The following is a 13,281-nucleotide window of genomic DNA, read 5'->3' as shown; positions in this document are numbered from 1 at the left end:
AGCATCAAGTTTTTTCCACCTGCACCTTACAATGTACAGGAAATAAATTTACATAGTCATAGCAGGTATATAGTAAAGAACATGAGATTTTTACTAAGAAAATATATACATCCTAAAATATATGCTGATATGCACTAACCTGGCCCTCTCACCTTTGGTGATGAACAGAAATCAAGGCCCAATATTTCTGCAAGTTAGACAGTTTTATATAATAATTTACCATGTTAGGCAAGACCTCCAGGGGACTTTGTTCTTAGGATCAGTATGAGTGAAAACAAACAAACAAAAAAATCCTAAACAACACAACTACTCATTTTTGAAGATGACTGCTAGAAAGGTTACCTTGAAACTAAATAGAATATGAGAAAAAAATATTTTTAAATAACCTAAAGAAGTTACGACTATGGACACGGATTTGCAACCAGCCTTGTTTACATCAGCTGGAGGGGTGGGGCCAAGAAACTTCGAGCTTTAGCTTGGTTTCTGGTGCTCCTAGACTGGTAGCGCCCCCAGGTGCTCAACAGAAGCAAATGCAAATCCTCTAGAGTAAGACTGTTGTATTAACAGATCTTCAAATAATTTTATGAGCACAGTAATAATGGAAAAATAAAACTAAGTAGGTACCAAAGAAGCAAGACATTTGGAAGGGAATCCAGAAGAAAAAAACTTACAATGATCTCAAGTGTTGAAAGCATCAAACATAAACCAGCATTTAAAAACTGCATTTACAAGATTTAAAGAAGAAAAATGGTAAGCTTTAAAATAGCTTTAGGGTACATGAAGAAACAGGCTTCCCAGGTGGTTCAGTGGTAAAGAATCCACTAGCCAACGCAGGAGACGCAGGAGACGTGGGTTCTATCCCTGGGTTGGGAAGATTCCCTGGAGGAGGAAATGGCAACCCACCCACTCCAGTATTTTTGCCTGGAGAATCCCATGGAGAGAGGAGCCTGCTGGGCTATAGTCTGTCCATAGGGTCACAAAGAGTCAGACACAACTGAATGAGCACAGCAACAACAGAACAATGTCTACTTAAAAAATAAAGATTGCATTAGATTAAAAAAAGACTGAACGATACTCACAAGAGTCTCATCTAAAACATAGACACAGAAAGAGTGAAAGGAAAAGAATAAAGAACACACATCAAATAAAACTGATTTGGTTTTACTAATATCAGAATTAAACTGACCCTAAGATAAAAATTTTTTGATTAAAGTAAAATTTATTAAGATAAAATAAATATTAATTGTGAAAATATGTGAAATAAAATATGGAGGAAATACAAGGAGAAATAGACAAATCATTAATCATAGCAGAAATTTTAAAATCCTTTTTCAATAAAAAGTATGGAAATGAGGAAAAAATCATTAAAGATATAGGAACTTGGAAAAATGAAAACCCAGCATAGACTGGGTATCTCTCTGTATCTATATATTTCTATACTAATGCATGTGCATATATTTATATATACATATAATGCTGTATTTAGTAGCTGGGGAATATACAGTCTTTTAAAGTACCACTGGAACAATTATGAATACTGACCTTTTTCTGGGCTATAAATCAACTTTTATTGAATAGCTAAGGATGAAAATTAAAAAGGAGAGACATTACTTTGCCAACAAAGGTCCGTCTAGTCAAGGTTATGGTTTTTCTAGTAGTCATGTACGGATGTGGGAGTTGGACTGTGAAGAAAGCTGAGTGCTGAAAAATTGATGCTTTTGAACTGTGGTGTGGGAGAAGACTCTTGAGAGTCCCTTGCACTGCAAGGAGATCCAACCAGTCCATCCTAAAGGAGATCAGTCCTGGGTGTTCACTGGAGGGACTGATGTTGAAGCTGAAGCTCCAATACTTTGGCCACCTGATGCGAAGAGCTGACTCATTGGAAAAGACCCTGATGCTGGGAAAGATTGAGGGCGGGAGGAGAAGGGGATGACAGAGGATGAGATGGCTGGATGGCATCACCAACTCGATGGACATGGGTTTGGGTGGACTCAGGGAGTTGGTGATGGACAGGGAGGCCTGGCGTGCTGTGGTTCATGGGGTCGCAAAGAGTCATACACGACTGAGCAACTGAACCGAAATGAACTGAAGGATGAAAATAATAACAATTAAGCTAAATTAAATGGAAAAAGAAAGATATCATGGAAAAATCTCCTTTTACTTGAAAATTAAGACTTTAACTTCTAGGTAATCATTATGTCAAAGAAGAAAATAGGAAAACATCAGCTAAATGATAACAATAATGAAAATTTTAGCTCATATTAAACTTTGCATTATAGAAAGCAGCTAAAGTCCCACACAGAGGAAAAAAATCACATGTAGGAGAGAGAAAGAGACTAATGAGCTAAATATCTATCTTATACAGGAGAAACAAAACAGGGAAAATAAAAAATAGAAACAGAAATTAGTACAATAGAAAATGTTCAATAAAGAGTATTTAAAAAGCCCAAATTGTTTTTTATTAAAAAAACTACTGTTAAATTGATGACCCCTTAGTGTCATCCTGCTTATTTAACTTGTATGCAGAGTACATCAAGAGAAATGCTGGGCTGGATGAAGCACAAGCTGCAATCAAGATTGCTAGGAGTCACATCAATAATCTCAGATATGCAGATGACACCACCCTTATGGCAGAAAGCGAAGAAGAAAAAAAGAGCCTCTTGATGAAAGTGAGAGAGTGCAAAAGCTGGCTAAAAGCTCAACATTCAGAAAACTAAGATCATGGCATCTGGTCCCATCACTTCACGGCAGATAGATGGGTAAACAGTGGAAACAGTGGCTGACTTTATTTTTCTAGGCTCCAAAATCACTGCAGATGGTGACTGCAGCCATGAAATTAAAAGACGCTTACTCCTTGGAAGGAAAGTTATGACCAACCTAGACAGCATATTAAAAAGCAGAGACATTACTTTACCAACAAACGTCCGTCTAGTCAAGGCTATGGTTTTTCCAGTCGTCATGTATGAATGTGAGAGCTGGACTATAAAGAAAGCTGAGTGCCGACGAATTGATGCTTTTGACCTGTGGTGTTGGAGAAGACTCTTGAGAGTCCCTTGGACTGCAAGGAGATCCAACTAATCCATTCTAAAGGAGATCAGTCCTGAGTGTTCATTGGAAGGACTAATGTTGAAGCTGAAACTCCAATACTTTGGCCACCTGATGGGAAGAACTGACTCAGTTGAAAAGATCCTGATGCTGGGAAAGATTGAAGGCAGGAGGAGAAGGGGACGACAGAGGATGAGATGGTTGGATGGCATCACTGACTCAATGGAGATGAGTTTGGGTAAACTCCGGGAGTTGGTGATGGACAGGGAGGCCTGGCGTGCTGTGGTCCATGGGGTCACAAAGAGTCAGACACGATTGAGTGACTGAACTGAACTGCTTAAACTGATGACCCCTTAGATTAGCTTAATTATGACAAAAGAGAGGAGCAACAAGTTGTTGCTGTTTGGCTGCTAAATTGTGTCTGACTCTTTGGGATCCCATGGACTATTCCATGGTCCCTCTGTCCATGGAATTCTACAGGCAAGAATACTAGAATGGGTTGACACTTCCTTCTCCAGGGGATCTTGCCGACCCAGGGGTCAGACCTGCATCTTCTGCATCGGTAGGCGGATTCTTTACCATTGAGCCACCAGGAAAGCCCAGACGCCCAAGTAAATAGTATCAAAAACAAAGTGAAGACCTTTTGCCCAATCCTATAGATACTAAAGAAATATTAATAAGATGATATAAACTACTTGCAGTAATAAGTTTACACCTTTACATAAAGCAGATACATTTCTGGAAAAATAGAATCATCCAAAGGTGATTCCAGAAGGAAAAGCTAAATAGTATTAATAAATACACAGATGCTAAGAAATTAAACCATTAATCAAAAGCCTTCCCGCAAAGAAACTCCAGTTGCAAATGGTTTTTTTAATGGATTCTGCCAAATATTCAAAGAAGGAAATAATTCCATCTTCTCAAACTCTTTCAGAAAATAAAAGTAGAAATAAAACCCTCCTGAACACAGTTGTATGACACTACTATAACCTTGAAAAAACACTGGCAAGAATATTTCAGGAAAACTTAAATAATGCCACTTTCACTCGTGAATATAGATGCAAATCCCCAATATCAAACATTAGATAATTAAATCCATATATTAATATACCTAAACAAGAATCCTGTATCTTCTTCTGGCAAAACCCAGGGGTGTACTGCAATTCAGTTGTGGTGCTTACCACCCAGAATTAGCACAGACCTCCTATGTGGCTCAGAGGTAAAGAATCTGCCTGCCAATGCAGCAGATGCAGGAGACGCGGGTTGCATCCTAGGATGGGAAGATTCCCCTGGAGGAGGAAATGGCAACTCACTCCGGTATTCTTGTCTGGAAAATTCCATGGACGGAGAAGTCTGGCGGGCTACAGTCCATAGGATTGCCGAGTCCGACACGAGTGGGCAACTGAGCAGGAGCACGAGCTGCAGGTTTAAACAGCACAGTCGTCAACAAGACTACCGTGACTGCAGGCTCAGGCAATACTTCGGGAGGTCCCAATGTCAAAGACAAAGACCACTGGGGTTCCCGTGGAAAAACAAGATGGCATCTAGGTGATAAGGTCTAACCTCTTCCTTTGCGCTTCATCTGGTTTCACTTGCCTGTAAGGAGCCGTTTGCAAGGACCTTTTTCCCGACACAACGGATTCGAGTTCCCAGCTCCGAACCTCGGTGCAGGACACCCTAACTTGGCGGCATGTGCAGAAGCTGTCTCCTTCTGGTTCAAGATGGCACTGGTGCGCGGACTGCAGAGAAGCGTCCGCCTTGGCAATCTGCGGCGTGTGACCAGTGCGCCTGCGCCCAGACCCTGTAGAGCCCCGCCCTTCCTTCCTGGGGGAGGAGATCCCTGCAAGGCAGCCTTGTCCATAGCCTTTGGGCACGGCGAGCGTCTAAAGCACAAAGTCTCGCATCTCCATTAAAAAAAAAAAGAAAAAACAACTTAATTTTATTTATTTACTTATCTGCATTGAGTCTTAGTTACTGCATGCAGGATCTTCGATCTTCATTGCATAGCATGCAGAATCTTCAGTTGAGCTTGCAAAATCTTAGTTGTGGCATGTGGGATCTAGTTCCTTCATCAGGGGTCCAACCCAGGACCCCTGTATTGGGAGCGTGGAGTCTTAGCCACTGAGCCACTAGGGAAGTCCCCTCCACTCATTGATTAAGCTTACCTATGATTCTGAACTGAACTCAATCAATCTTATTCTATTGGCATAAGTGACACCAGGCAAGAGGACCCCTATTGGGGACTGACTTAAGAGTGTTGGTCACACCAGGTTTCCTAAACCCACACTTCTGACTGACTGGTTATAAATCCGGGAGTTTCCACAAACCCTCCCAGGTTTGATAATTTGCTAGAATGTCTCAAAGAATTCTTATAATAACAATTTCATTATGAAGTATACAGATCAGGGACTTCCCTGGTGGCTCAGACAGTAAAGAATCTGCCTGCAATGCAGGTGACCCATGTTCTATCCCTAGGTCAGGAAGATTGCCTGGAGAAGGGAATGGCAACCCACTCCAATATTCTCGCCTGGGGAATTCCATGGACAGAGGAGCCTGGTGGGCTACAGTCCATAGTGTTGCAGAGTCAGACACGACTAAGTGAATAACACACACGTATAGATCAGCAGGCCCAGCCAAATGAAGACACTTGTAGAGCAGGAGGGGAGGTTGGGTTTATTATTGAATTGATTAACATATTGATAATTTACTGCAATAGTAGGCCAGAAAAGAAAAATCTAATTTTCTCAATAGGTGCAACAGAAATGCATCTTCCATTCACACTAAGACTCTGTAAATGAGGACTTAATAGTCACTGTAGATATTTCCCATCTCATGCTCAGGAGACACATCGGGTCATTAAATTCTCCAGTTTTCTGGAGATATTATTAAGTTCTCCAGTTTTTCATTGAATTTTTCTCCAGTTTTATTGTGATATTATTGATATACAACATATGTAACTGTAAGATGCAGGATGTGAGAATTTTATACACTTATGTATAATATTATAATGTAGGGCTTCCCTGGTGGTGCAGATGGTGAAGAATCTGCCTGCAATGCAGCAGACTTGGCTTGGATCCCTGGGTCAGGAAGATCCCCTGGAGAAGGAAATGGCAACCCACCCCAGATTTCTTGCCTGGGGAATTCCATGGACAGAGGAGCCTGGTAGGCTAGAGTCTATGGGGTCAAAAAAAGTAAGACATGACTGTGTGAGTAACACTTCACTTATCACAATTAAGTTAGTGAACACTTCCATCCATTCACATATTCGCCATTTGTTTGTGTTAGTGTGATGATAATTTTTAAGATCTTCTATCTTGAAACTTTCAAGTATATAATACAGTATTGTTAATTACAGTCACTATGCAGTACACATTCCAGACCTTATTAGCTGTATCAATTATAAGCGTTTTTTTTTTAATCAGTCTTTTCTTTTTGTTCTGTGTCTGGCCTTGGTTGTCTCTCATTGGAACTACTTGAATTGCCTTTTTGTTGAGTTATTTTCTTTACTATTGCTCATCTGCCGTTTCTACCCTAAACTTTCTAACATTTAAGTCTGTTTACTTTGCTCAATATTTTTCATCAAATTTCCTTGGTTTAGAGCATGAAATTTGATACTCTGAGGCTCCCTATACCACTGGACAAATGATCTTCCCTCATATTAATTATAAGTTAGAAACATCAAACTTCCAACTTCAAAAGTTGCCATGCCTACTCATGTTTTAGGAATTTTTAACAGTTAAATGCAATAAAAAAAAAAATACGGCTTACATTTCCATAGCTTTTAGTCTGAGAGAGATGTGCTCTAATTTGTATTATGGTATTTTATTTTATAATAGAGAGTATTATTATAATCCCTTCTTTCTTTTTTTTAAGATTTTGTTTAGCACAGTTTTAAGTTCACTGCAAAATTCAGAAAAGGTAAAAATATTTCCCATGTACCCTCTGTCCCCACACATATATAGCCTCCCCTCTTCTCAGTGTTCCCTACCAGAGTGGGACATTTGTTACATCTGATGAACCCACTTTGACACACCATAATCCTCCAAAGTTCATATTTTACTTTGGAATTCACCTTTGACATTGCACATTGCAGGGCTTGGAACAATGAGCAAAGATACGTATCGTACAGAGTATCCTACAGACTATTTTAACTGCCCTACAAGTCTCAGTGCTCTGCCTACTTGACTCTTCTTTCTCCCTCCAACATCTGGCAATCACTGATTTTTTTTTTTTTACTCTCTCCATAGTTTTGCCTTTTCCAGGATGCTATATAGTTGAAATCATTCAATAGACAGCCTTTCACACTGACTTAAAGCAACAGGCTTTAAGATTCTTCCACGTCTCTTTTTAGTGTTGAATAACGTTCCGTTGTCTTGATGAACCACAGTGTGGTTATCTATTCACCTACTGAAAAAGAGGGCTTCCCAAGTGGTGTTGTGGGAAAGAATCCACCTACCAATGCAGAAGACACTGGAGACACAGGTTGGATGCCTTGGTCAGGAAGATCCCCTGGAGTAGGAAATGGCAACCCACTCCAGTATTCTTGCCTGGGAAATGCCAAGGACAGGGGACCCTGGCAGTCTGAAGTCCAGGGGTCATACAGAGTTGAACACGACTGAACATGCATGCACTGAAAGACAAGTTGGTTGTTTCCAAGTTTTGGCAATTCTGTATAAGGATGTTATAACAGCCTTGTACATGTTTATGTGTAGACACACATTTTCAACTTCTTCGGATAAATACCAAGGAACACAACTGCTAGATGATATGGTAAGAGTACGTTTCAGTTCATTTCAGTTCAGTCCTTCAGTTGTGTCTGATTCTTTGCGACCCCATGGACTGCAGCATGCCAGGTGTCCCTGTCCATCACCAACTCTTGGAGTTTGCTCAAACTCCTGTCCATCGAGTCAGTGATGCCATCCAACCATCTCATCCTCTGTTATCCCCTTCTCCTCCTGCCTTCAATCTTTCTCAGCATCAGGGGCTTTTCCAATGAGTCAGTTCTTCACATCAGGTGGCCAAAGTATTGGAGTCTCAGCTTCAGCATCAATCCATCCAATGAATATTCAGATCTTTTAGGATTGACTAGTTTGATCTCCTTGCAGTCCAAGGGACTCTTAAGAGTCTTCTCCAACACCACAGTTCAAAAGCATCAATTCTTTGGTGCTCAGCTTTGTAAGAAACTGCCAAACTGTTTTCCAAAGTAGCTGCATTCCTTCTTTCTTGATGAGGTAACTGAGGACATGATGTTGAGTCACTTTTTCTAACTAAAGGCAGACCTGGGATCAGAATTCAGTTCTTGTAACTGCTAGTTTACTGCTCCTTCTAAATTGGAGTAACCTTTTTATATGAATTTTGGCTCACAAAGTCATTCCTCAATGGTGACCAACTACTGACTGTTTTTTTTTTTTAATTTTATATTTACCTTTTCCCCTGTCCTTGCTGTCCTGTATTCTTGGTTACTAGACATTTTCTCTTCCCTATCTCATTTGTCTATGCCTTTGTCAGAAGAATGATGAAATTACAGAAGATAAAGTCAGTTCTGTTCTTTCTCTTTCTCTTAGTCTGGGACTACAACATGGAATATTTTATTTGTATCCACCTTGGAGTACTCACACGACTATGTTCATGGCTTATTGATAACTAAATAAGGTTATTTCTTTTTTTATCAGACTTTCTATTAATTTATTTATTTTTGGCTGTGCTGGATCTTCATTGCTACACGTGGGCTTTCTCTAGTTGCAGTGCGTGGGCTTCTCATTGTGGTGGCTTCTCTTGTTGCAGAGCATGGGTTCTAGACACATGGGCTTCAGTAGATGCAGCACATGGGCTCAGTAGTTGCAGATCGCAGGTTCTAGAGTGCGGGCTCAGTAGTTGTGGCACTCAGGCTTAGTCACCACATGGCATGTAGAATCTTCCCCGACTAGGAGTCCAACCTGTTTTCCCTGTGTTAGCAGGCAGATTCCTAACCACTGAACTACCAGGGAATTCCCAGTAAGCTTATTTCTATAATTCATCTAGATTAGCTTTCTCTCTCTGTTTTTTAAAAAAAGAGAAAACTTTTTGCCAATACATAAAATTAAGTTTAAGGTCTACACACCATCCGACCCCATGGACTGTAGCCTCTCAGGCTCCTCTGTCCATGGGATTTTCCAGGCAAGAGTACTGGAGTGGGTTGCCATTGCCTTCTCCAGGGATCTTCCCCACCCAGGAATCGAACCCGGGTCTCCCACATTGTAGGCAGATGCTTTTACCGTCTGAGCCACAGGGAAGCCTAAATTAATTTCATCAAGTAATATTTTTGAAAGATTTATTTTCTTCTATCCTATTTATGCTATAGTGTTACTCACTCAGTTATATCTTGACTCTTTGTGACCTCATGGACTGTAGCCTGCCAGGCTTCCCTATCCATGGGATTTTCCAGGCAAGAATACTAGAGTGGGTTGCCATTCCCTTCTCCAGGGGATCTTCCTGACCCAGGGATCGAACCCTGGTCTCCTACTTACTTAGGTACAATTTGTTATCTTTAAATCTAGGAAGAGTTCATAATGCATGCCTGGTAAATCCACCAAAGGGGATTAAGTTCATACTTGAAGGCAGTTTGCACTGGTGTCACTTTTCTAACCTAGACTTTTAAATAACACTTTAGCATTATCTATTTTAATAATCAATTAGCAGAATTTCTGTGCATTGCTACTGAAATTTTTAAAAATGTAGCTAGTCAACATTTGAATTTTGATTGATTGCTTATTGACCAACATATACAATATTTAAAAATCTTATGCACTTTAGTTGCATGATTTAGTATTTTCAACAGCTGCTGCCAACTATTCACATCACATATTGCTATATGTTCCACATGATAGGAAAAAAGGGCTGGCATGCCAATTGTAAACCTGTAACTTTGTTACAAAAGCAACACACTGAATCATCCAAGAAGTACATTAAGTAAACCTGGACTGCACATATTTTTAAATTGAAAATATCAGAATTAATTTACTGAAAACCCCCATGGGAAGTAACTATATGTCACAGGTGCCAAATTAGAAATCTCCAGGTTATAAGATCATAACCCCTAGAGGAATATTTATCTGTATGTTTACTTAATATCTAACAGCATGTGAAATTTATTTATTAATATGCCTGCAGGTTTTTCTCTAATCCCACTTCTCAAGATGCACACACATAGATAGAAAGCCAGGAGGGGGTGAATTGCCCTGGAACTGTTTCCATCTAAGCTGAAAAATATGGTTATAATGGGAAAAGCAAAAGTTGCTCTCCTTCTGACCTTGAACATTTATGCACATCCAAAGTAAAATATGTGGACAAATTTTAAGACCTACCTTCATGGTGTCTTCAATGCCATACTCTCAGTCCAACCTAAAGTGAGCATTGATTGCACTGCCTTTGAGTATAACTTATCTATAGGCCTTATTTTATCATTCCTTCAATTATAGTTTATAGGTATCACTCTTATTTCCTTCGGATGTTCTACATTGATAGAGATCTTGGTGTGATCATTTGTTTTAATACAAGACGCATAGCAAAGTGACTTTGTACACTGACATCTATCAAATATTTATTAAATGCATTGGGTTTGAATTGAATTATATTTATGTATGTAAAAATTTAAACATGTAAACCAATGAGTAAGGGTAATGATATCAAAAAGAAAGAATAACAGTTTTTTAAACTGGCAAAGAAATACATTTCAGAAAGTTTTAGAATGCAATTTTCTAAAGTACTTTCATTTTTCAAGGGAAGCTATGATACCCGATGGTATTAAACACATGGTTTTCTGACATAATTTTTGTCTATACAAAATAAAGTACACAAGTGAAGTGACTGTCTGGATAATTTAAACCAAAACATTTTTGCTTCCATTTCCTATGTGTTTTGAGTATAACTATTGATCTGACTTGAAATATCCAATGTTGCCTCCGTGCTGTAATTCATTTAGCATGTATGGACTTAACCATAATGAAAGAAATCTGCTTGAGGCCATAACAGCTAGACTGCATGCAATACTAATACCAGACATTTGTATAATGCCTTACACATCTCACAGAAGTACGTTCACATCAACTATTTCATTAGGTTCTCAGGTGGGTGTGTTGGGGTAAGCAAACTGTGAAATAGGTAGCAAATTATTATGACTCACATTCTATAGATATAAAAGAGACGGATACATTTTGTATGTTTCTTGCAAATACCTAAATATCTTGCACAAAAGTCTCTTGCCTATAGAAATCTAGCTGCTTCAACATGAAGGTAAATCTTGCTAAAAGTAAAGCCTATTTGTATACATTTGGGTCTTGCTATTCACCTAATGCTGTCAAGTAGTGGGGAGTACAAATTAGACTTTTATAACTGTTACTTTCTAGATAGTTGTAAACGTACCATGGGAATATATAAAAGAAACTTATGTGTTCTATAAAGGGACTGAGAGTATGCACAGAAGAGATGGCATTTTGAATTGAGTCTTAGAGGATGACTTCAACAATGAGAGAAATGATTAAGGCTGAAAGTGACAGCTCTCAAATGTAAAACTGCCCATCAGAGTTGACAGTCTGTAGCATGCTCTAGCTTCACAGTAAGTTACCTGGGAGAAAATTATGGAAAATACAACTAGAAAAGTATCAGTGACCAGATTATGAGTAGTTTTGAATTCCAAACTAAAGATTTTAGCTCTTCTTGTGTAGGCAATGAGGAAGGTTCTTTGCTTTTGTTTTCTTTTAGGGTAAAAATGTAAGAAACCTTACTCTGACAGGAGACGAGAAGGAAGTTGAGAATGGAATCTTAGGCTAGTATTTTCCAAACACCTCAAAGGACACATACAAAATGTTAACATGTGCATGTGGGCCAAACTGACAAGATTTCTCCTGTGTGTGAGCTGCCAACTCCCTGAGACCTGGTCCTCCCAGCCTCCCTGAGGGCTGAGAGAATAACTGTAATTTATCTCACTTGACTGTATTGGCTCCACCATCAAAGTGCCTTTTACCTCTGTTGGGAAATCCTACCTTAGGCAAAAGGAGGAGGAAGAGGGGATAAAGAGGACAAGACAAGGGATATAAGGAGACAAAATGAGAAAGGAAGTAGAAGTGTGGTATCATAATGGCAGTGGTATCATGAGTCAAAGGAGGAGAAACATTTTTAAAAGGGAGAAAGCCAAAAAGACTTAACCTATGTTTAAAAGTAGTCTTATGGGAGTTCAATTTTTATAGCCACTCTTGCATGAAAAGCGGTATGGAAGTTCTTCAAAAAATTCAAAACGAACTACCATATGATCCAGCAATTCCATTCCTGGATATGTATCTGAAGGAATTGAAATCAGTATCTTGAAGGGATATCTGCACACTCATGTTCATGGCAGCATTATTCACAATAGCCAAGATATGGAAAGAAGCCAAGTGTCCAACAATGGAAATACAGAGAAAATGTTATATATATATATATATATAAAATATATATATGTATATATATATATATACACACACACATGCAGTATGTGTGTACACAGACACACAGACACACACACACACAATGGAAGACTATGCAATCATGAGAAAGAAGGAAACCCTGCTGTTTGCAACAGCATGAATAGAGATAAGTTGGACACAAAAAGACGAATATTGTATGATCTCACTTATATGTGGAATCTAAAAAAGCTGAGCTTATAAAAGCAGAATAAAATGGTAGTTACCAGGGCCTTGGGAGTGGGGGAATTGGGAAGATGTTTAAGGGTAAAATTGACAACTACTTGATACAGAAGTCCTGGAACTCTAATGCATAACATAGTGATTACAGTCAGCAATACTGTATTAGAAAGTTTTTGGACAGCAAGGAGATCAAACCAGTCAGTCCAGAGGACATCAACCCTGAATATTCATTCACTGAAGCTGAAGCACCAAAACTTTGGCCACCTGATGCAAAGGGCTGACTCATTGGAAAAGACCCTGATGCAGGGAAAAATTGAAGGCAGGAGGAGAAGGGGGTGACAGAGGATGAAATGGTTGGATGGGTGTCACCGACTGGATGGACATGAGTTTGAGCAAACTCAAACCCTGGATGATATTGAAGGGCAGAGAATCCTGGCGTGATGCACTCTATAGGGTTGCAAAGAGTCAGACATGACAGCAATTGAACAGCAAAGAGAGTAAATCGTAACTGTTCTTAACACAGAAAAGAAATGAAACTATGTGACATGACAAAGATGTCAGCTAATACTACTGCTGT

General features: G+C 39.3%; 1 protein-coding gene across 8 annotated transcripts in view; it reads right to left on the bottom strand.

Moving 5' to 3' along the window:
• LMO3 (LIM domain only 3) overlaps positions 1 to 4,826 on the bottom strand; it is a 322,779-nt gene extending 317,953 nt beyond the window's left edge. For 4 of the 8 annotated variants that reach the window (XM_081483354.1, XM_081483351.1, XM_081483357.1 and 1 more), the window contains exon 1: positions 4,642 to 4,826. The gene's annotated coding sequence lies outside the window, so the exon portion shown is untranslated. Of the gene's footprint in view, positions 1 to 4,156; positions 4,465 to 4,641 lie in introns of those variants that run through there. The other 4 variants (XM_081483358.1, XM_081483355.1, XM_081483356.1 and 1 more) reach the window with 3 other exon arrangements.
• Between the last annotated feature and the right edge of the window lie 8,455 nt (positions 4,827 to 13,281).

Source organism: Giraffa tippelskirchi, chromosome 4 (assembly GCF_054371585.1).
Source record: "Giraffa tippelskirchi isolate mGirTip1 chromosome 4, T2T-mGirTip1v1.2.pri, whole genome shotgun sequence".
NCBI classification, from domain to species: domain Eukaryota; kingdom Metazoa; phylum Chordata; class Mammalia; order Artiodactyla; family Giraffidae; genus Giraffa; species Giraffa tippelskirchi.
This window is presented reverse-complemented; position numbering and strand designations above follow the sequence as displayed.